At 40.9% G+C, this 22,246-nt stretch overlaps 2 pseudogenes; both read left to right on the forward strand.

The window, feature by feature from the left end:
• Positions 1–15,186: 15,186 nt before the first annotated feature.
• On the forward strand, positions 15,187–19,450 carry LOC108386184 (rho-associated protein kinase 1 pseudogene; annotated as a pseudogene).
• On the forward strand, positions 16,262–17,155 carry LOC140848469 (rho-associated protein kinase 1 pseudogene; annotated as a pseudogene).
• Positions 19,451–22,246: the final 2,796 nt, after the last annotated feature.

The following is a 22,246-nucleotide window of genomic DNA, read 5'->3' on the forward strand; positions in this document are numbered from 1 at the left end:
GGCATATGGGGGCAATTAATACATATACATTCAGAAACCATAGTAGTACTGACAGGCAAGTTCAATTGAACTTCACGAGTAAGAACTGTAGGAGGGTGAGTAATGTTTATTCCTGAAATATTAGTGAACACAGAGAAAGGGAGTCCTATACCTATCAAAGTTTTCTTTAATAATTCACTAATAGAGGAATCTCCTGCTACACAAAAAGATGACTTGTTCAATCCATGACTTGCAAGTTGTAACCACATGTTAGGTGAGGAAAACTCATTCTCTGGAGAGAGTGATATGTTTAGGTAGACATAACTACTTTTATATAACATGTCAGGAGTTCCCTTTTGAAATTTCTCGCAAGAATAATTGCCAATATCATTTCAGGTCAAAACTGTTTTGTAAATACCATAACGAGTATTATTTCTTTTAGACTGATCAGTTGCATTATACATTCCAAGTCTTCCTCCATTCTTTAGTCTATATATCTCTTTACCGTCCTTCTTCCAAACAACAGGGTCCACAGGAGTGGAGCAAGTAGATAAGTAATGCAGAACTACACCATGGCCTAAATAAGGGGAGGTTACTTACGCTTGCTATTATAATGCAAGCTTGTGTAGTATGCACATGCATAAGTGCCATTATCGGGAATAAAAACAAAAATACTATCATTTGATGGGCTTCAATTTTCTGTATCTGATGTACAGGACTTTGTTGAAGTTTTTGATGGTCATCTTCTGGAATGACTCGTCCAGAGGATGTTGATGTTGGAAGTTCTTCATATCGTATCTTAATTTGTTTCCTGGGTAGCCAAATCAGGCTTTGATCCTTTGTAACAACACAAACAAACCCTTTGCCCCACACTTTGATATGACGTTTATGCCATTGTGAAGAGCCTATTGGAGACCACCACACAGGAACTGCTGTTGTTTTAGTGAAAGAAATATTATCAGAAAAATGCACATCCATAGCTGATCATCCATCACCCTTTAAAAGTTCAAAATTAAGGATATGTAAAGCATGCATTAATCATTGGTTTGCAGTTAATTTTATCATATCTGGGAGTAATCCCCCTTTTTATTTTAATAAATAATGTTTAAGAATAAGATGACGTTCAATTAGAGCTTGACCTGTAGAATTGTAAGGAATGCCTGTTTTATGAGTGATATTATATGGCTGATAAAATTTTTTTAGCATAGAGGAGAGGTAAACTGGAGCATTGTCAGTTTTTATGGTGGCAGAAATGCCTAGTACTGCAAATGCCTGTAAAAGATGAGTAATAACATGATGAGATTGTTCTCCTGTTAAAGCTGTGGCCCATGAAATGGAAGAATAAGTATCAATGGAAACATGAACATGTTTGAGAGTTCCAAATTCAGGAACAATAGTAACATCCATTTGCCATAGGGCATTAGGACATGTTCCCCTGGGAACGATTCCTTCTTGTAAATAAGGAGAATTGATTTGAGAACAGGTTGGACAAGAATTCAAGATATTTTGAGCTTCAGAGGCAGAGAGAGAAAAACATTTCTGTAAGGTGAAGGAGGGAGCATGAGTCAGGTCATGATAATGTTGAGCTGGTGAGTAATTAACAAAAGAAACAAGCTTGTCTACTTTATCATTATAGTATGATAAAGGACCTGGCAAATTAGAATGTGATTGTATATGAGTAATGAAGAAGGTGTGTAGACATTGATGGATACACACCTGTAATTGAGAAAATAAAGTGTTAATAGGAGATTGTACAGTGCCCAATGTCACAGTTTCTAATAGAGGAATGGAAAAGGCAGCATAAGCAGAGTCAGGAACTTAAGAGGACCTGCAAAATCTTGCAGAGCTTGCAATACAGCATATAACTTATTTTGTTGTACAGAAGTAAAAGACATTTGAAAAGTTTTTGACAAACTGGAACAAGTTGTATAGGCTGCTTTAAAAGATTTTGTACCATCTGTAAAATAGGTAACAGTATTTAATAATGGATTAACAGAAGTTTTTTGAGGAAGGATCCATTGATGGTGCTGAAAAAAGGAAAGTAATTTATTCTTACAGTAATGACAGTCAATATTTTCTAAAAAATCAGAAAGTGCCATTTGCCAAAGAGTATTTTCTTGAAATACTTGCATAATATTTTGCTCAGATAATGGAAGAATAATGGAGTGAGGGTCTTGACCAATCATCTAAGTCTCTGTCATCCTTTAAGGATAATGGAGGTTACTTTGTCAATGTAAGGTTGTAACAAGGGTTTAGTTTGATACTGCAAAAATATCCATTCTGACCAACTGTCACACTGACAGTGCAATCCTGTGGGAGAATGGGGAGTAAAGTAAATTAATTAAAGTAAGGGTTTGTGTAAGTCAATTTTTGATAATTGAGCCTTTTGAATGTGTTGTTCTATCCACTTGAGTTCTTCTTCAGCCTTTGAGGTTAAGTCTCTAGGACTATTACGATCTGGGGGCCCTTTCAGGGTATTGAAAAGGCATTGTAGTTTATAAGTAGGAATTCCTAATAACGGTCAGATCCAATTGATATCTCCTAAGAGCTTTTGAAAATCATTTAAAGTTTTAAGATGATCTCTCCTTATCTGAATTTTCTGAGGGATTATTGAATTTTCTTTGATTTTATTCCCCAAGTAATTCATTGGGTATTGTATTTGTATTTTATCAGGGGCTATTTGTAAGCCCCATTGTTTTAATTCAGTTTCAGTCTCATTGAGAATAGTGTTGAGAGAGAGATGTTTAGGGCTATGAGAATATCATCCACATAATGGATGATATAAGCTGAGGGCCATTTATCATGAATAGGCTGAAGAGCCCTGTTTAAGTTTACTAAATGGTAAGGCAGGCTTTCCAGCTGCTTGTATTTTTTCCCAGGCTTTTAGGCAACACAGACGTACTTTTGTTACTGCCGTGTCATCCTACCCAGCTTCTGTTTCTAACTGCAGCCAATCTCCTTGTCCTGCTAGTTGTTCAGCAGTTACAAGAATTGGAGGATTGGCATGCTGATTTCTCAGAGCTTGTGCTTTTGCTTCCTCATACCACCACGTTTAAAATTGTTAAAAATCAGAAGAGTCTAAACAAGTATGAGCCAATAAATCCCAATCATGATGAATCATCCTTTCCTGTTCTGCCAACCTCCTCAAGAGACCCACAACATATGGAGAATTAGTACCATAAGAGGAAATAGCCTGTTTAAAGTCTTTTAATATGTTGTAAGGAATAAGTGTTATAAAGTGCTTTGACCCCTCCTTGTGGAAAATCAGGATTCTCATTTGGCCCAAAAGGAGTTAAATTAACTGGTGCCACTAAGGGTGTCAGGTAAGCATCTACATCAACCTCCCTCTGGGCTTTATCTATTCCTGCCGTGAAGGCAGATGCAGCAGGAACAGGAGCTGAGGGTTTTTTACGATGAGAAACAACTAGAACTCTCGTGGTCAGTCTCTGAAGAAGAGGAAGAGGAGGACGAAGAGGAGACAGACGGATGCGGGGATGAAGACCGCTTACTTGATTTCACCACATCATCCCAGAGTTCTCTCTTACACTCGTGTGTGTCTGAGTTGGTTTCAGACAGTGGGGGAGTTTGCAAAGGCTGCAAGGTGAGAGTGATCAAATTACATAAAGACCAGACAGGCACAGGGATAACATTTCCCTGTCATTGAGCCTTTTTAAGGTCTCTTAATACATTATCCCAATCAGCTTGTTTAAGGGTTCCCTGTGGTGGCAACCAGTAACAATATTTTTTAATATATTTGTGAAGTTGAGCAAAGTGCTTTTTAGAAGTCTTCACTCCTGATGTTTTTAGGAGGGCAGGGAGCAATTTTAAGTAATCCTCTGGTTTAGCTGCTTTAGCTTGATTTTGGCCTATTATAGTGTCCCTGACGTCTCGACCCTGTCCCTTTCCTGGGAGTCTTACTGGATCGACGATCTTCGGAGCTTCCCCACTCTGAGTTTCAAAAGTCCCTGTTCAGGCACCACTTGTTGGTCCCTCCCTGCTTCTGACCCGCAGATCAGGGAGGAGACACAATGAGATATCGGAGATCTGAAAGGACCAGCCAGGGGACTCAAGGCATGACAGCACAAGAGTGGTGCTGAGAGGGCACCTCTCATATTTATTGATCAAATGGTTGTTGACAACAATAAAATTCTGTATAGGAGACTCAATACACAATCAATCAACCCCAAGCCTAACTCTCAACAGTCTGTAACCTTCTGAAGTATAAGGAACAAGTTCTTACATGGTGAACAATGCAAGGGCAGTCATATCACAGAAACTGTTTCTGTTTTGATCATGCATCATGAACTATTGATTGATGAACTATATCTGAAATAATATCTGAAAAGAGTCAGGTATGATTATTTATTTGATTTTTATACTTGATTTATATGTGAATCCCACAATAGGTCTTTCACCTCCCTGGTTAGGTTTATTCCTAGGTATTTTATTCTTTTTGATGCAGCTGTGACTGGAATTGCTTTCCTGATTTCTCTTTCTGCTAGTTCATCATTAGTGTATAGGAATGCAATAGATTTCTGTGTATTAATTTTGTATCCCACAACTTTGCTGAATTCAGATAGTAGATCTAGAAGTTTTGGAGTGAATTCTTTAGGGTTTTTGTGTACAATATCATGTCATCTGCAAACACGGACAGTTTAACTTCTTCCTTGCCAGTCTGGATGCCTTTTATTCAGTGATTCTCAACAAGAGATGAAATGTCAGAGTTGGCTGAAAAGTCTGTTCACAATACACATTCCTGGGCTCTATCCCAAGAGATTCTGATTAATAGGTCTGGAGGGAAACTGGGGGAGGATGGATATTGGACAAGATATTGGGAGGATAGCTGTACTTTAGGAAAACTCCCCAATGATTCTCATGAGAGCTTGCATTACCATGGAATGCAATCCCAAATCAATCTCAAAAACAAAGTAAGCATATTCTGTATCATCTGTTTTCAGTCCCTCTATCACCAAGAAGTACCATACAACACTGGAACCTGAGCTTGGTATTATGATCCAACTGGCACCAGGGAGCTACGCAGAGGGTGACCTAACTAAACAATAACATCTTTGCAGCCAGTCTAGAGGCCAAAGGACATCATGGCCCCTGTACAAAGGCCTTGCCATTACATATGTGGCAGGAAAACATATAACTGAGTCATCCCACGACCATGAGGTATGGGCACAATGTCCAAAGAACCTGTAGAATCAATGCCACATACATGTAGTAAGTCATGGTTTTTAGCAAATCAACATTATATCAGTGCTGCCAGTTGTAATACTATTGCTATTGCAATTTTGTTTCTATTTAGTTTTGTTAAACTATTTGTTTTATAGTTACACAACTAAAAATGTGAGGAATTTGTAATTAGTTTTCTGTTGGAATTGTTTGAACATACTTAATACTATAAGGTTAATTTCATTTAACACTGGATATATGCTGTAATATTTTTTCCGGAAAATGAATTCTTACATTACTCAAATTTTAGAAATCCTTCCCTGGATCATGGCACCTATTCTGTTCACCACACCTCCCCTGCCCACTGCCCATTCCTTCTCCGTAACCCGGGGCCTACCTCATGGGCTAGTTTGTTTCCTGTCAGTAGCACCTGAAGAGCCCCAGTGAGCACCTGGCCCTCTCCTCCTAGCCTGGAGGAAAGTCCATGATACTTCAGGTGCCTGTTACCAAGCCAGCCATGGCTCTTGGGGAGGAACATATACCCAGGAGCAACATTCAAAGCATTCAACAACAGGTATACTGGTGCACTGCCCGATCAGAATGGATGCTACCTATAAGAAGCAAGTTCAGCCCCACTGCTGAATGCCACTCTGCACCCCCCAACCCCCAGGCACCCCTTACCCTGGTTCCTCAGGCAAGGGAGGCTTCCAGGAGTTCCCTGCTACCGAACTCATCAATTCACTACAGGGCTGCTCTTGGAGTGTCCATCCCCACATCACCTCCACTGATGATTCCCAGGCCAGCATAACAGAATTGGTGGCAGAAATCCTGCTAGACTAAGAGCAAATGGTTAAAATGACACTCTAGAGCCAGACAAAATGGGTTTGATCTTAGCTCCCACAACTAGCTGGAGTAAACATGGGCAAATTCTCTGTACTTCTATTTCCTTTTCTACTTAATGGGGATAATAATCTCTCAGTGGGATTTATGAGGATCAATTAAAATATTACACATAAAGCACTTGGAACAGGGCTGAGCACTCATTAATGGTTACTATTATTGGGAAACCCCAAAGTAAATACAGTGAAAATAAGATGAGGACCGTAAAGACCCAAACCCTGCAGACACCCATTCCTCCGTGACTGTAGATTGGTATCCCCAGCCGCCTTTGCTTAGGGAAGACTCTATCTGAGCAGGTGCACAAAGGCCCCTTCTGCTTACAGCCACCACAGTTCCCGTGGCAGAAAAATAGTCTTGGGAGCAACCACAGCAGGAGCTGCATTTGGCAGGGAAATGGGAGAACTGCTTTGGCACAAGCCAATATACCACCTGCAAATCTGGAGCTCCAGATTTCCACAGCTCAATTTCAATGGAAAGGGTGCACGAGGTATTCTTAGGCATGAAGTTTTGTGGATCCTGCCAATTTCAATCAGTTTGCAAACAGTATAAACTAGTCACATTCTTGGAATGTGGGAGTAAGGTATCACACCTAAAACATTCGAGTGGCCTCAGCACACAACAGATTTGCCTTCTAGTTTCTCATGTGCAGAATCTTGAGCAGCTTGATGCTCTAAAGCAGTGGTTGTCACACTTGGGAGAGAATCAAAATCATGCAGGAAACTTAATAAAAATACAAAAGGCCCAGGGCCCTACTCCAATGAGCCTAGGACATTGTGTTTTTTTACTAGTTCTTCAGGTGTTTCCCTACAGTCACCAGAATGTGAGAATCACAGCAATAAAGCAAAGTTGCTACAGAAGGGTCAACGGTCCACTCTGATGCTGTTATCCAACACTTCAAGAATGTCTTAACTGAATACCCCTAATCATAAGCTCATATTTTCAATACTTAAATAAAATGAATAAAGACATAAAAACAATAATCATGTTTAAGTAATAGTGTCTACACATACAGTGGCATTTTGTAAAGGTATCTGCATAAGTTTATTTTAGGCCAGAGATTCTTACAGCTCTCATACTATTACTGAAAGAATACTTTAAAATTATGATGTAAAGACATTTAATTAAATTTTAATTTGAAATGACTCCAAGAAGAAAATTATAAACAGCACATTTCTTTTCACTGTGTTTTTACTATAAAACACAGAAAATAACTGATGGACTGAAAAAGCACAGTGCAACTCAGGGCACAGAGTGTCATGACCAAAAGCAGAACCACAAGACTCCAGAGTAGTGTGATCACTCCCAACAAGTCAATCCAGAATTCTAGGAATGAATAACCTGGGTTCAAATAAGCATATTTTAAATACCAGAAATGACCAATATAACACACTCTCAGACACTGTAACTTATCTGGGCTAGAAAGCCCTCTACCTAATAGAAGGCAATATTCTGAAGTGTTGTTCTTTTCCTTGGAGCACAGCATTTGACCACAGCACAGTGCTATGGATAGCTGCATTGGGCCCAGGGAGAAAATGTGAAGCAGGCAGTAATGATGCTGCAGCCGAGCAGACTTGGTTCTGAATACTGGCTCCACCATGAATTGGAAAACCTGTCCTTCCAGCCACCAAATCTGGTAGTTGCCCTACATTCTCATTCTCTCATACCCCACAACCAGCTCCAACAACAAATCACATTAGTTAGCTATTGCTTTAAAATACATCCAGGATCCAACCATTCTGACACGACACCACCATCAAGGTTCATGCTACCATCATCTCTCACCTGGATTAATAAACAAGAACCTCTAAATAATTCTCTTTATAAATCAGATTAGGTCATGCCTCTCCTGATGGAGCTCATTTCACTCAGAGTAAAAGCCCAAATCCCTGCCATGATCTACAAAGCCTTGTGCATTCTCCACCCCACTCCACTTCTCCTGTGTCTACTCCAACCCCAGTGCCTCATTGCAGCTCCTCAAACACCAGGCACAGTCTGATCCCAGAACTCTGCATTTGCTGGTTCCTCTGTCCTCAGGAAGCTCCTCCTTCAATGGCACTTCAAATGTCAGACTCTCTGTAACACCTGTAAAATTTGTACCTACTATACTTATATATTCATAGAAAATATCTATGGAAGATAAATAAGAAACTGTTCACAGTAAAAAAAAAAAAAAACTCAGTTAAGTGGGATTGGTTTGGAGGCAGGGTGAAGGAAAAGACTTCTTATTTTAAAGTCTTTGGTATACTTGTATAGGGGTTCTAGACAATCCTGGAGTAGATACCCAGTTCAGTTCATAGAAACCCAGGTAGCCCTATCAGTTCTGGGGTCTTATCATAGTTCATATGTTTTATGTGTTTAATGGGATTTTTTTATTGTGCTATAATATACACATAACATTATATTGATTTCAGGTATACATGATTTGATATATGTATTACAAAATGATCACACTAAGTCTTGTTCACATCCATCACCACATAGTTATAACTTTGTTCCTATGATGAGAACTTTTAAGATCTATTCTTTGAGCAACTTTTAAATATACAATATAGTATGATTAATTATAGTCACCATTCTATGCATTACATCCCCATGACTTATTTATTTTATAATTGGAATTTTGTACCATTTGACCCCCTCACCCATTTCAGCCACCCCCTACTCTGCCTCTGGGAACCACCAATATGTTTTCTGTGTGTATGAATTCAGGGTACGGGGCTTGGGGGAAAAACTGGGTTGGATTTTTTGTTGTTTGTTTTAGATTCCACATAAAAGTTAGATCATACAGTATTTGTCTTTATGTGACTTACATCACTTAGCATGATACCCTCAGAGTTCATCCATGTTGTCAAAAATGGCAAGTCTTTTTATGGCTCAATAGTATTCCACTGTATATAAATCACATTTTCCTTATCTATGCATCCATGGGTGGAAATTTAGATTACTTCTGTGTCTTGACTATTGTAAATAATGCTGTAATGAACATGGGGATGCAGCTAGCTTTTGGAATTAGTGTTTTCATGTCCTTCAGATAAGTGCCCAGGACTGGAATTCTTGAATCACGTGTAATATGATTTTTGTAAGTCCACCTGGGAAGAAATCTAGACATCAGGTGTTATATTATTTTCTTGAGGGAAAATGGATTGCTCACTCTAGCCTATAACAAGTGCTTTGTCCTTCTGTTCCTTCTGCTGCCTCTACTTCTCTCCTTCCTGCCATGCTGCTGCTCATCTCAGTGATCTCAGGTGGCCCCTTTGAATACTCTACCATGCCCACTCTAATCAGGTGTGTGGTAAGAAGGCAGCACCTCACTTGAGGGCATTTCACTTTCCTCAAAGCCTGAGGCATAGATAAGCCACCCACTCATGTGCCTGGGGAATCTATGAACCTGGTGTTCCCAACTCCCAGCCTGGCAGGCAACATGAGTGATACCGGCAAAACAGATGTGCCCTTTCTGGAAGGCAAGATTCTCAGCTTTATTCTTAAAAAGTCAACCCACATTGTACAACCAATGCACACTGAAGGCCAGGCACCCATCCTTCGAACCTAAAAGCAAAGTCAGGATTTATGAGGAATATCCAAAGTTAGAATCAGGATTTCCTCTTCAGTTAATGGATGACTGAAGAGAGAAATATACTACACAGAGTACTAAACCAGGATGAAAGAAACCGGTGTTCTCTCACTATTGACCAAGTCTCCATATCTACAATAACCCCCCTTAATAATCTCTTAAACATAGGGGCATCCTTTGAGTTCTCGCCATGTAGCAAATATTTGTTACCTTTCACATCAATTTCCTATGTAGCTCCAGGATCATATGAATCCCCTAAGGTTGGTATTACTCCCATTCACAGAGGAAAAAAGTAACATTCAAGACAGCTTGAAGAACCTGCTCCAAGAGATGCCTTGGTTGGCTGATTAGGTCTGGGACTCAAAACCACCTCCATTCAACTTTTCTACTCTGCCTCTTCTATATATACATATATGTAGGAACAATGGAAATTCCAGTGGCCAGGATGCTCACCTGACCCTAACCTATTTGTCTACTGCGCATCTGCAATGATGTAATAACTGGCCTACTGCATAGGCACATGCTTACCACATTTTATACATGTTGGCAATGAGCCGTAATTGTCTGTGTTGCTATATAAAGAGCTCTGCCCAGTGTTCTGCCAAAAGGCGGAGATGAAGACAGAGGCTGAGGTGGATTGAAGACTTGCCAGATGTGGACATGATTCTAACACTCAACCTGCCGCCACAGGAATAAAGCTTGGTGTAAACCCTTTTACCCACATGTTCTGTTATCATTATTCAGTCCACCGAATCCAGAAGTGAACTTGCAGGGAGGCTGAAACCCTCCAGTGTGACATATAGTATCCTTTGTGGAAAGAGCAGCCTAGAAACCTCTATACCTCACAAATCCCTGCCCACTCAGGTGCAAGTCCTTGGGGCTGAACGGCATTTATTCACCTCCTCTTGCCTTCAACCAATGTTTATGTCTGAGTTATCGCACATCTGCTGATAAAATCACCTCAGTGAGTTTGAACCTGCAAGTGCCACATGAATCAATCTGACCACTGTCAAAGGCTAGTGCCATGGCCCACCCAGAGGGTACACAGTGTTCAAAAGAGATGGTGCTTATTATTGTTGAAAGGGTGGTGCTTGGGGAGGTCCCACACAGGACTGACCTGCACAACGCAGGCTGAGCTATGTGACACTGCTGTAGGTTGTAGCTGTCCTACAGGGAAACTCAGGGGAGCAGAGTAAGCTGGACAATGCTCAGTTAGAATCACAAGAGAAACCAAGCAAAAGAGGGCAGATAACTTGACTCAAACTCTCTACCACAGACAAAGAATTTCAAATGTTCCACATTGTCTGTAGATCTATATATCTTCATCCTGATACTGCACTGCTCTACGTAGTCTGGAGCCTTAAAAAGGAACATTTCCCAGGGTTGAAAGGAAGAATTGTTTCAGCTTGCATAGTGCCCACTTCACTACAATGTTGGCCCAGCAAAAGGAAAAGACTGTGTAACTTAAAGTAAATGTAGACTTCCCTGCAATTGTAGACAGACAGTTGAAATTACAAATGCATATCTGGAGAACACAGGAGTGTGAGTGAGGGAACCTGCTCAGGACCAGGGTTCAAAGTGTAACTGAGGGTTGTTATCTAGTAAAAGATCTGACTTCAAACATATTTGGAAACCACTGGGTTAAACAAAGTGAAATAGGTTTGTTCCTTCATTTGATTGTGGCCATGAATTAGTTTATTTCTTACTTTAGGACTTGTCAGGGACTTTATTTGAACATCTGGCAGGAAAGAGGTTTCAGGGACCTCACACCAGGAAACACTCTGTTCCACAGCATTCCAGCCTTAAAATAGGAGTCAGCAATCTCTTTTGTAAAGAGCCCAAGAATAAGTATTTTAGGCTTTGCTGACCATGACATAAAATCAAGGATATGATACAGGTACTTAGATACAAGAGACAAAACAAATTTCTAAAAATACCCTGATGAAATTCAAAATATAATAATCATAATTAAATGTCATTTTTTTCACAATATAGGTCTACTATATAGAATATTTAAATTCCTTTGGGGGGATAACACTTTGCTTAATTGTAACTCAAGGTTAGTTTTTATTACTACCTAGTATTATCATGGCAGAAACAAAGCCTAAACTGAATGATCAAGACAAAGCATCCTCTAAGTTACAGAAAGGTAGAGCTACAAGGGACTTCACAGAGTAGATTCAGCTCTTACAGAGGAAGTGACACACAGATTCCTGGGAATACCTGTTCTATTCTCACAGCCACATAGGAGGAGAACCCAGTCAAGACCTGCAGTTACACTGTGCCTCTTAGAATGCTTGTTTCCTCGAAGAGAACTGACCCCAGGCATGTTCATTGTCTAGAATATAGGACATTACCTTTTAACATTAAAAAATTATATCCAAAACAACTTCTTTTAAGATGATATATTCTGTTAATTTTGGTGGAAGTAACCACACACAACTTTGCCCATAAGGCATCACTGCTCATCACTGCCATGTTTTTCTTACTCATGCACCAGACCATCTGTCACCACTGGATTATAAGTGTCTTGAGGACAAGGGGTGTCTTATTCCCCTTTCTATCATTAAGACCTGGCACACAGGTAAGCTCAATAAATGCTTAATCAATCAACTATTAAGTAATTAATGTCTCTTCTTTTGCAAAAGATTGTATACTACTTCACTTTAGTGAAGTGTTGGTCAGATCATTGCTCCTTGCTTAAAACTTTCCAGTGGCCCCCACTGTCTTTTGAATAAAATCCATACTCTTCATCCTGACTTACAAGGCTTTCTTTTCTGGCCACTGCCTACCTCTCTGATCTTGTCTGTTTCTATTTTTTCCCACTCCAGTCATATTGACCCTTTTTCCCACTCACTAGATGTACCAAGTTTATTCCTACTTTAGTGCTTTTGCAAAAGCTGCACCCTTCACTTAGAACTCTCTGCTCCCTGATCTACACATGTATCTTCTTGCATTCCTCTGTCCCTCCCTTAACTACTATTATTTATCATTACCCATATTTCCTCATTTATTTATAAGTGTTTTCATTTATACATATGTGATCTCCATGAGAGTGCTGTCTATTCACTACCACCATGCTGAGCCCCTCAGTCAATGTCAGTCATCTCAATAAATGTTTCTTGGGTAAATGAATTCACTCCTCCAAGAATCCTCAGCCATCTTTTCAGCTATATTCATTTAATATAATAAGTATTTGTTAAATAAATGAATTAAGACTGACTGTCTCATCCATATACAAAAGTAAACTCGAAATGGATCAAAGACCTGAATATAAGTCATGAAACCATAAAGCTCTTAGAAGAAAACATAGGAAAAACTCTCTTGAACATAAACATGAGCAACTTTTCATGAGCATATCTCCCCCAGCAAGGGAAACAAAAGCAAAAATGAACAAGTGGGACTATATGAAGCTGAAAAGCTTCTGTACAGCAAAGGAGACCATCAGTAGAACAAAAAGTCATCCTACAGTATGGGAGAATATATTTGTAAATGACATATCCAATAAAGGGTTGACATCCAAAATATATAAAGAGCTCATGCACCACAAAAAACAAAAAGCAAATAAGCCAATTAAAAAATGGGCACAGGATCTGAACAGACACTTCTCCAAAGAAGAACTTCAGGTGGACAACAGGCACCTGAAAAGATGCTCCACATTACTAATCATCAGAGAAATGCAAATTAAAACCACAATGAGATATCACCTCACATCAGTTAGGATGACCAACATCCAAAAGACAACAACAAATGCTGACAAGGATGTGAAGAAAGGGGAACCCTCCTACACTGTTGGTAGGAATGTAAATTAGTTCAACCATTGTGGAAAGCAGTATGGAGGTTCCTCAAAAAACTCAAAATAGAAATACCATTTGACCCAAGAATTCCACTCCTAGGAATTTACCCTCAGAATGCAGGAGCCCAGTTTGAAAAAGACATATGCACCCCTATGTTTATCACAGCACTATTTACAATAGCCAAGAAATGGAAGCAACCTATGTGTCCATCAGTAGATGAATGGATAAAGAAGATGTGGTACATAGACACAATGGAATATTATTCAGCCATAAGAAGAAAACAAATCCTACTATTTGCAAGAACATGGATGGAGCTAGAGGGTATTATGCTCACTGAAATAAGCCAGGTGGAGAAAGACAAGTATCAAATGATTTCACTCATCTGTGGAGTATAAGAACAAAGCAAAAACTAAAGGAACAAAACAGGAGCAGACTCACAGAACCCAAGAATGGACTAACAGTTACCAAGGGGAAAGAGACTGGGGAGGATGGGTGGGAAGGGAAGGAAAAGGGGGAAAAGGGGGCATTATGATTAACACACATAATGTAGTGGGGGGGCAGGGGGAAGGCAGTACAACACAGAGAGACAAGTAGTGATTCTATAGCATCTTACTATGCTGATGGACAGTGACTGTAATGGGGTATGTGGTGGGGACTTGGTGATGGGGGGAGTCTTGTAACCATAATGTTGCTCATGTAATTGTCCATTAATGATACAAAAAAAAAAAAAGACTTCAACAGATGGGCCTGATTTAGAATGAGAAGACACCAATCAATGTTCATCTCTGATAAAAGAATCAATGTTAGGCAACTTAAACAGTAAGGTGTTCACTGCAGAATACTGAATGACCTTCAGAGTGATTGGTAAAGCCACAGACCCTAGAATGAGTTGCCATGAACGGTCCACAAAGCCACAGCACAGAGCTGGGCCATGAGTGGGGCTACTCATGTTGCCAGAGTCAGAGAGAAGCCCCAAACTCATCTCTCTGCTGAGGTCTGTACCAAAAAAACAGATGCCTCACATTCTGTTCTTGTATCCAGTGAACTCAGTTCTGAATTCAAGCCTTACCATGAGAACTTCTGTCTGGTAAATATAAGTCACGTTGAGAACTTGGGCAGCAAGGGAGGATGGGCAATGTAATTTTGAGCTTTTCAATTCCTCAGCTCAGGAGGCCACACTAAAGGAGGCTGGAAGAAGCAATGGGCGAGAGAACCATAGTGTCTGCCACAGATGTAAAGGTACTTCCCGAGGAAATGGGTGAGACTTGCGGGAAGAGTGTTTTGCCAAGTGAAGAGTGAGGAGAAGAGAATCACACATAGAGCAGCATATGCGTTAGCCCTGAGGTGGGGTTTGGCCCATCTAGAGCTTTAAAGAAGGACAGTGAGTCTGGAAGTCAGTGAGTGGGCAAAACAGTGTGGGAAGTCATGGAAGCTGACCTAGGCTAGATCATGCAGGATGTCATAGGCTGTGTGAACAATTTTAATAATTCAAATTTTTAATTTCACAATTTACATTGTCTCCTCAATAGCACTGGAAGTCATTTAAGGGTTTTAAGCTAAGAGTTACTATGCTTACACTAATATGTTTAAAGATAATTCTGGCTGCTGTATGTATAATGGATTTTAGAGGGAACTCCAGATTAAAGATGGGGGTGCTGTTGGGAGGCCCCTATGACAGACCCAGCGAGTGGTGATGGTGGAGATGGGATGAAGTGAGGTGATTCAAGGCAACACCTGCAGGGGCAGAATCAATGGGACATGGAAAAAATAAGGAAGGAAGCAGATGTCCTAGAATTTACTACAAACAGGAATGAGTTATTACTATATATAATACAGATGCATTCCCCTCCACCCAGAATGGTAATTCTTACATTAGTACTGTTATTAAGAAAGGATGAAAGTATAAACAGCTCATTCATTACTTGGCTGAATTCCCAGTGTATGCCGCCTGTTTATTAGGCGGTATAGCTCTGTGGGGTCTTATTTCTCTAGTTCATCTTTTCTGTTCTTTTTGTTCATGTGTGTGCTGGTTTACTACGAATACAAAATTAATTACTGTATTCTACCTAATAGCCTGTGCACTCAGTAGAACAAACTCAGGGCCTCCAGTTTTACTGTTATGTAGGCACAAAAGAGAAGGAAACGATGATAGGAAGAACATGGCTGGGCTAAGTGTGAAAGCTGGATACAGACCTCAGGTCATAGAGACAACAGTGAACCACTGGAGAATTAGACCGCAAACAACTAAGGATAACAGAAATTGTGAAAAATCTAGGGCTCAGCGACCTGCCCTTTCCCGAGCCGGGCCCGCAGCCTCTCCCAGAAGCTCCCGCCTCAGCTGCCGGTTCTCCAGCCTTCCTGCTCCTAAGCCCCCAGGGGCATCGACCTCGCGCTGCCCCGCCGGGAACGGCGGCAGCAGCCCCAACACCCTCCGCAGTGACGTCCCAAATGGACAGTGACGTTGTGCTGTGTCCCGGGCGATGGCGGCGGCAGCAGTGGGCACAGCTCCGCACCCGCCCGTCGCGGGCGCCTCTCCTCCTCGCCCTCCCTGCTGCCCGAAGGCGTCCCGCCCTGCTCCCCCTTCCCTCCCCGTCCTGCCCAGCCTGGGCGGGGGACCCTCCTCGGGGACGGCTGCTGGGCCGCTGGGCTGCGCAGCTCGCCGGCGATGAGGCTGGTGCCGACGGCGCGGTCGGCTGTCGGGAGGGGCTGCCCCGTGGGAAGCGGCTCAGGGAGTCCGAGCAGCTGTGGGCCGCTGCAGTCCCCGGGCCCGGGTCGGGAGAGCGGAGATCCCCTCAGTGAGGGCGGGAAGGGAGCCGGGCGCTCTTGGAGACCCTGAGATTCTGGCTTGTCCGACCACGGCCCTGAACCCACCGCCAGAGGACATTGCTTGACCTTGCTTTCCGCTGCTGGTGCTGGGACGAGTACGACTGTCACAGTAACAACACCATATTGGCTGGGGACAGTTTTGAGACTTGGGTTGAAAAAAATCTACGACCTGCTGCAGGATCCCAAATCCGAAGTGAATTCGGATTGTTTGCTGGATGAACTGGATGCTTTGGTATATGATTTAGATTTTCCTACCTTAAGAAACCACAAAAATATTGACAACTTTTTAAGCAGATATAAAGACACAATGAATACAATTAGAGATTTATGAATGAAAGCTGAAGATTATGACGTAGCAAAGGTGATTGGTAGAGGTGCATATGGAGAAGTTCAATTGGTAAGGCATAAATCCACCAGGCAGGTGTATGCTATGAAGCTTCTCAGCAAATTTGAAATGATTAATGGACCTTATTCTGCTTTTCCCTGGGAAGAAAGGGACATCATGCCTTTTGCTAACAGTCCTTGGGTCGTTCAGCTTTTTTATGCATTCCAAGATGATCGTTACCTCTACATGGTGATGAAATACATGCCTGGTGGAGATCTTGGAAACTTAATAAGGAACTATGGTGTGCCTGAATAATGGGCACGATTCTATACTGTGGAAGTAGTTCTTGCATTGGATGCAATTCATTCTACGGGTGTTATTCTCAGGGATGTGAAGCCTGAGAACATGCTGCCAGATAGATCTGGACATTTAAAGTTAGAAGATTTTGGTACTAGTATGAAGATGAACAAAGAAGGTATGGTACGATGTGATAGAGTAGTTGGAACACCCGAATATATTTCCCCTGAAGTATTAAAATCCTCAGATGGTGATGGTTATTATGGACGAGAATGTGACTGACTCGTGGGCAGTTGGGGTATTATTATGTGAAATGCTTGTAGGTGAGACACCTTTTCATGTATATTCTCTGGTTGGAATTTTTAGTAACATTATGAACTATAAAAATTCACTTACCTTCTATGAGATGATGACATATCAAAAGAAGCAAAAAATCTTATTTGTGCCTTCCTTATTTGTGCCAGAGAAGTGAGATTACGGCAAAATGGTGTAAAAGAAATCAAACAACATCTCTTCTTCAAAAATGATCTGTGGGCTTGGGAAACACTCCGAGACACTGTAACACCAGTTGTACCAGATTTAAAAGCAGTGTCATTGATACAAGTAACTTTGTTGATTTAGAAGATAAAAGAGATGAAAAAATATTTCCTATACCTAAAGCTTTTGTTGGCAATCAGCTGCCTTTTGTAGGATTTACATATTATGGCAATCGTAGATACTTGTCATCAGCTAATCCTAATGATAATAGAACTAGCTCAATGTGGACAAAAGCTTGCATGAAAATTTGCAAAAAACCATTTATAAGCTGGAAGAACAGCTGCATAATGAAATGCAATTAAAAGATGAAACAGAGCAGAACTGCAGAACTGCAGTCATAAAACTAGACAAGATAATGAAAAAACTGGACGAAGAGGGGAATCAAAGAAGAAATCTAGAATCTACAGTGTCACAGATTGAGAAGGAGGAAATGTTGCTACAGCACAGAAATAATGAGTACCAAGGAAAAGCAGAACAGGAAAATGAGAAGAGGAGGAATGTAGAAAATGAGGTTCTATATTAAAGGAAGACTTAAAGAAAATAAATCAGAATTCACAGCTTGCTAATGAGAAGCTGGCACAATCACAAAAGCAGCTAGAAGAAACCAATGACTTACTGAGGACAGAGGCAGACACAGCTGTAAGACTAGGGAAGAGTCCCACAGAGATGAGCACATCAATCAGTCAGCTTGAGTCCCTAAACAGAGAATTGCAGGAGAGAAGTAGAATTTTAGAGAATTTCAAGTCACAAACGGGCAAGAATTATTAGCAGATGCAAGCTGTGTTAGAAACCGAATGAAGACACAGAGGTCATGATTCTGAGATGATTGGAGACCTTCAAGCTCAAATTACATCTTTACAAGAGGAGGTGAAGCATCTCAAACATAATCTTGAAAGAGTGGAAAGAAAAGAAGCTCAAGACATGCTTAATCAAACAAAAAAGGAAAAGAATAATTTAGAAATAGATTTAAACTATAAGCTTCAATCATTACAACAATGGTTAGAACAAGAAATAAATGAACATAAAGTAACTAAAGCTCGTTTAACTGACAAACATTGGTCTATTGAAGAGGCAAAAATCTGTTGCAATGTGTGAGATGGAAAAAGGCTAAAGGAAGAGAGAGAGGCTCGCAGGGAGGCTGAAAGTAGGGTTTTTCAGGTTGAGAAGCAGTGCTCCCTGCTAGATGCTGATCTGAAACAATCTCAGCAGAGGCTTGAGCATTTGATGGAAAAGAAGGAAAGAATGGAGGATGAAGTTAAGAATCTAAGTCTTCAGGTGGAGCAAGAATCAAATAAGTGACTGTTGTTACAAAATGAATTGAAGACTCAAGCATTTAGAGCAGATAATTTAAAAGGTGCAGAAAAGCAGATGAAACAGGAAATAAATACTTTATTGGAAGCAAAGAAATTATTAGAATTCGAGTTAGCTCAGCTTACAAAACAATACAGAGGAAACGAAGGACAGATGTGGGAGCTGCAAGATCTGCTTGAAGCTGAGCAGTATTTGTCGACATTTTATAAGACCCAGGTAAAGGAACTTAAGGAAGAAATTGAAGAAAAAAACAGAGAGAATTTAAAGAAAATGCAAGAACTACAAAATGGAAAAGAAACCCTTGCCACTCAGTTGGATCTAGCAGAAACAAAAGCTGAGTGTGAGCAGTGGCTGGAGGACTTCTGAAGAGCAGTATTTTGAACTGACCCAAGAAAGCAAGAAAGCTGCTTCAAGAAACAGACAAGGGATTACAGATAAAGATCACACTGTTAGTCGGCTTGAAGAAACGAACAGAATGCTTACCAAAGATACTGAATTATTAAGAAAAGAAAATGAAGCGCTGATGGATAAAATGAGGAAGGCAGAGGAAGAATATAAATTGAGGAAAGAGGAAGATATTAGTAATCTTAAAACTGCCTTTGAAAAGAATATCAACAGAGAACGAACCCTAAAAACACAGGCTGTTAACAAGTTGGCAGAAATAATGAATTGGGAAGATTTTTAATTGATAGAAAGAAAGCTAATACAAAGGATTTGAGAAAGAAATAAACAGAAAATCGAAAGCTACGATCAGAAGTATTACAGGCTTTGTTAGGACCCTCCTTTGCCCGGTTGCCTATCTTTCCAAAAAACTAGATCCTACTATTCAGGGATGGGCTCCTTGCCTGCGAGCCCTAGCAGCAGCTGCTGTCCTCATTCAAGAATCCGAAAAACTCACCTTTGGGTCAACCACAACTGTTTTCTCCCCTCATCCTCTTTCTGAACTCCTTGCCTACAAAGGCCTGCAGACTCTTTCCCCCTGCAGGATTCTATCACTTCAGGTTGCCCTAGTTGAGGACACCTCCCTCAATTTCAAAACCTGTCCTCCCCTTAATCCCTCCACCCTTCTTCCATTACCTCCTGATCAACAGGCAGGATCACAACCCCCCTTCCATAACTGTTTACAAACTCTAGATGAACTCCTACCCTGTCCCTCCCACATTCAGGAGGGCACCCTTCTTCAAGCCACATATACCTGGTTTACTGATGGCAGTTACTTTATCCATGAGGGTGTTTGAAGGGCAGGATATGCCATTGTCTCTCTGGACAAAACTATCGAGGCAAAGCCCTTACCTCCTAACCCTACAAACTAACAAGAAGAACTGATTGCCTTTACCCGAGCCTTCACTTTGGCGCAGGGGTCCTCTCTTACTATCTGTACTGATTCTAAATATGCTTTCCATATCCTACTGTCCCACGCAGCAATCTGGAAAGAACGGGGAACTCCTCAACACCAAGGGCAGCTCTATTGCCAATGCCAAACACATTATACCACTGATAGAAGCCTCACATCTTCCAACAGCCGTAGGCCTAGTACATTGCTGCTCCCATGGGTCAGATCAGTCATCCATCTCCCTTGGTAACAACAGGGCAGATGAGGCAGCCCAAAAAGCAGCGTTAGCCCTTGTAATAGGTGCCCTCATTTCAGGCCCTAAAAAAGTCCGTTTCCACAACTACCAACCCACCTTCCACTAAGGCCATACTCTCCTACTTACATCACTTATTCCACCCTAACCTCCAATCTTTACAACGCTTTCTCAAAACTTACCTGCCTCTTTCTCATTCAGAAACTGCCTTCCTCAAAACACTCACCACTTCATGCAAGATCTGTCAAAAAGTCAATCCCAACTTACCTTCTCAACCACCCACCTTTCCTACCCGTCAAGCATGAGGGCTCATTCCCGAGACTGATTGGCAGCTTAACTTTACTCACATGGCCCGAGCAAAACGCCACTGGTATCTTTTAGTACTGGTGGACACATTTTCAGGATGAGCTGAGGCCTTTCCCGCAATTAACAAACGAGCCTGAACTGTCTCCAACGTCCTACTGACTGAAATTATCCCACGCTTTGGGATACCTACTTCCTTACAATCAGACAACGACCCCGAGTTTATCTCTCAAATCTCCCAAGCAACCACTAAGGCCCTTAATATTCCATGGCATTTTCACATCCCCTATCACCCACAATCCTCAGGTAAGGTGGAAAGAAACAACAGAACACTCAAATCTATTCTTACTAAATTATACTGGAAGCTCCACCTTGACTGGATAAAACTCCTCCCCTTGGCCCTACTTCCTGGGCCTTACCAAAAAACCCTGCTACACTTTCTCCTTTTGAACTCATGTATGGCCACCTCTTGCTTCCTCCAAGTCTCAACTCCGAACCTCCTATCCTTCCTCCTCATCTCATCCACCCTTTACTTCAATACATTTGCTCTCTACTCTGGTCCCACGCTGACCTTTACACACCAAAACCTCAAGACCCCACTTCTCCTACCTTTTTTTTTTTAATAAAGTTAATTATCAGTATATTTTATTTTATTTTTTATTTTTTTCGAGAGGGCATCTCTCATATTTATTGACCAAATGGTTGTGAACAACAATAAAATTCTGTATAGGGGACTCAGTGCACAATCATTAATCAACCCCAAGCCTAATTCTCAACAGTCTCCAATCTTCTGAAGAATAACGAACAAGTTCTTAGAGGGTGAACAAATTCTTACATAGTGAATAAGTTCTTACATGGCGAACAGAACAAGGGCAGTCATCACAGAAACTTTCGGTTTTGATCACGCATTATGAACTATAAACAATCAGGTCAAATATGAATATTAGTTTGATTTTTATACTTGATCTATATGTGAATCCCACATTTCTCCCTTTATTATTATTATTTTTTTAAATAAAATGCTGAAGTGGTAGGTAGATGCAAGATAAAGGTAGAAAACACAGTTTAGTGTTGTAAGAGAGCAAATGTAGATGATCAGGTGTGTGCCTATAGACTATATGTTAATGCAAGCTACACAAGGGCAATAATACATCCACGGATGCAGAAGATTTCTCTGAAAACAGGGGGGGTGACGTTCTAAGCCTCACCTCCGTTGATCCCCAATTTCTCACCTGATGGCCCCCCTGCGACTGTGCCTGTCTTAGGTTGTTCCTCCCTTGAGGAATCTTACCCGTCTCTGGCTAACCAGTCATCTTCCGGGGCCATACAGGGAAATGTAAAATTGGTAAGTGAGAGAGAAGCAATATTCTTTGAAAAGTTTAGCTTTTTACTTCTTTGCAGATTTATGCCCTGTGGCTTCTATGCCCAGCACTTGTCTTGAGGTATCTTTACCACTTGGAGGAGTATGATACTCGGTGAATTCGATATGAGGCATGAATTCTATTTAAGGGTTGTAATTAGGAAGGAAGAAGAAAAGCTATAGAGGTAGCAGATGGAATAAAACATGGGAAGATTGATTATTTCTTTGACATATCTTCTTGTAGAGTAACTTAAAAGCATGTATAGGTTTTAAACT

The sequence above is a fragment of the Manis javanica genome, chromosome 3, assembly GCF_040802235.1.
Source record: "Manis javanica isolate MJ-LG chromosome 3, MJ_LKY, whole genome shotgun sequence".
Classification (NCBI taxonomy): Eukaryota; Metazoa; Chordata; class Mammalia; order Pholidota; family Manidae; genus Manis; species Manis javanica.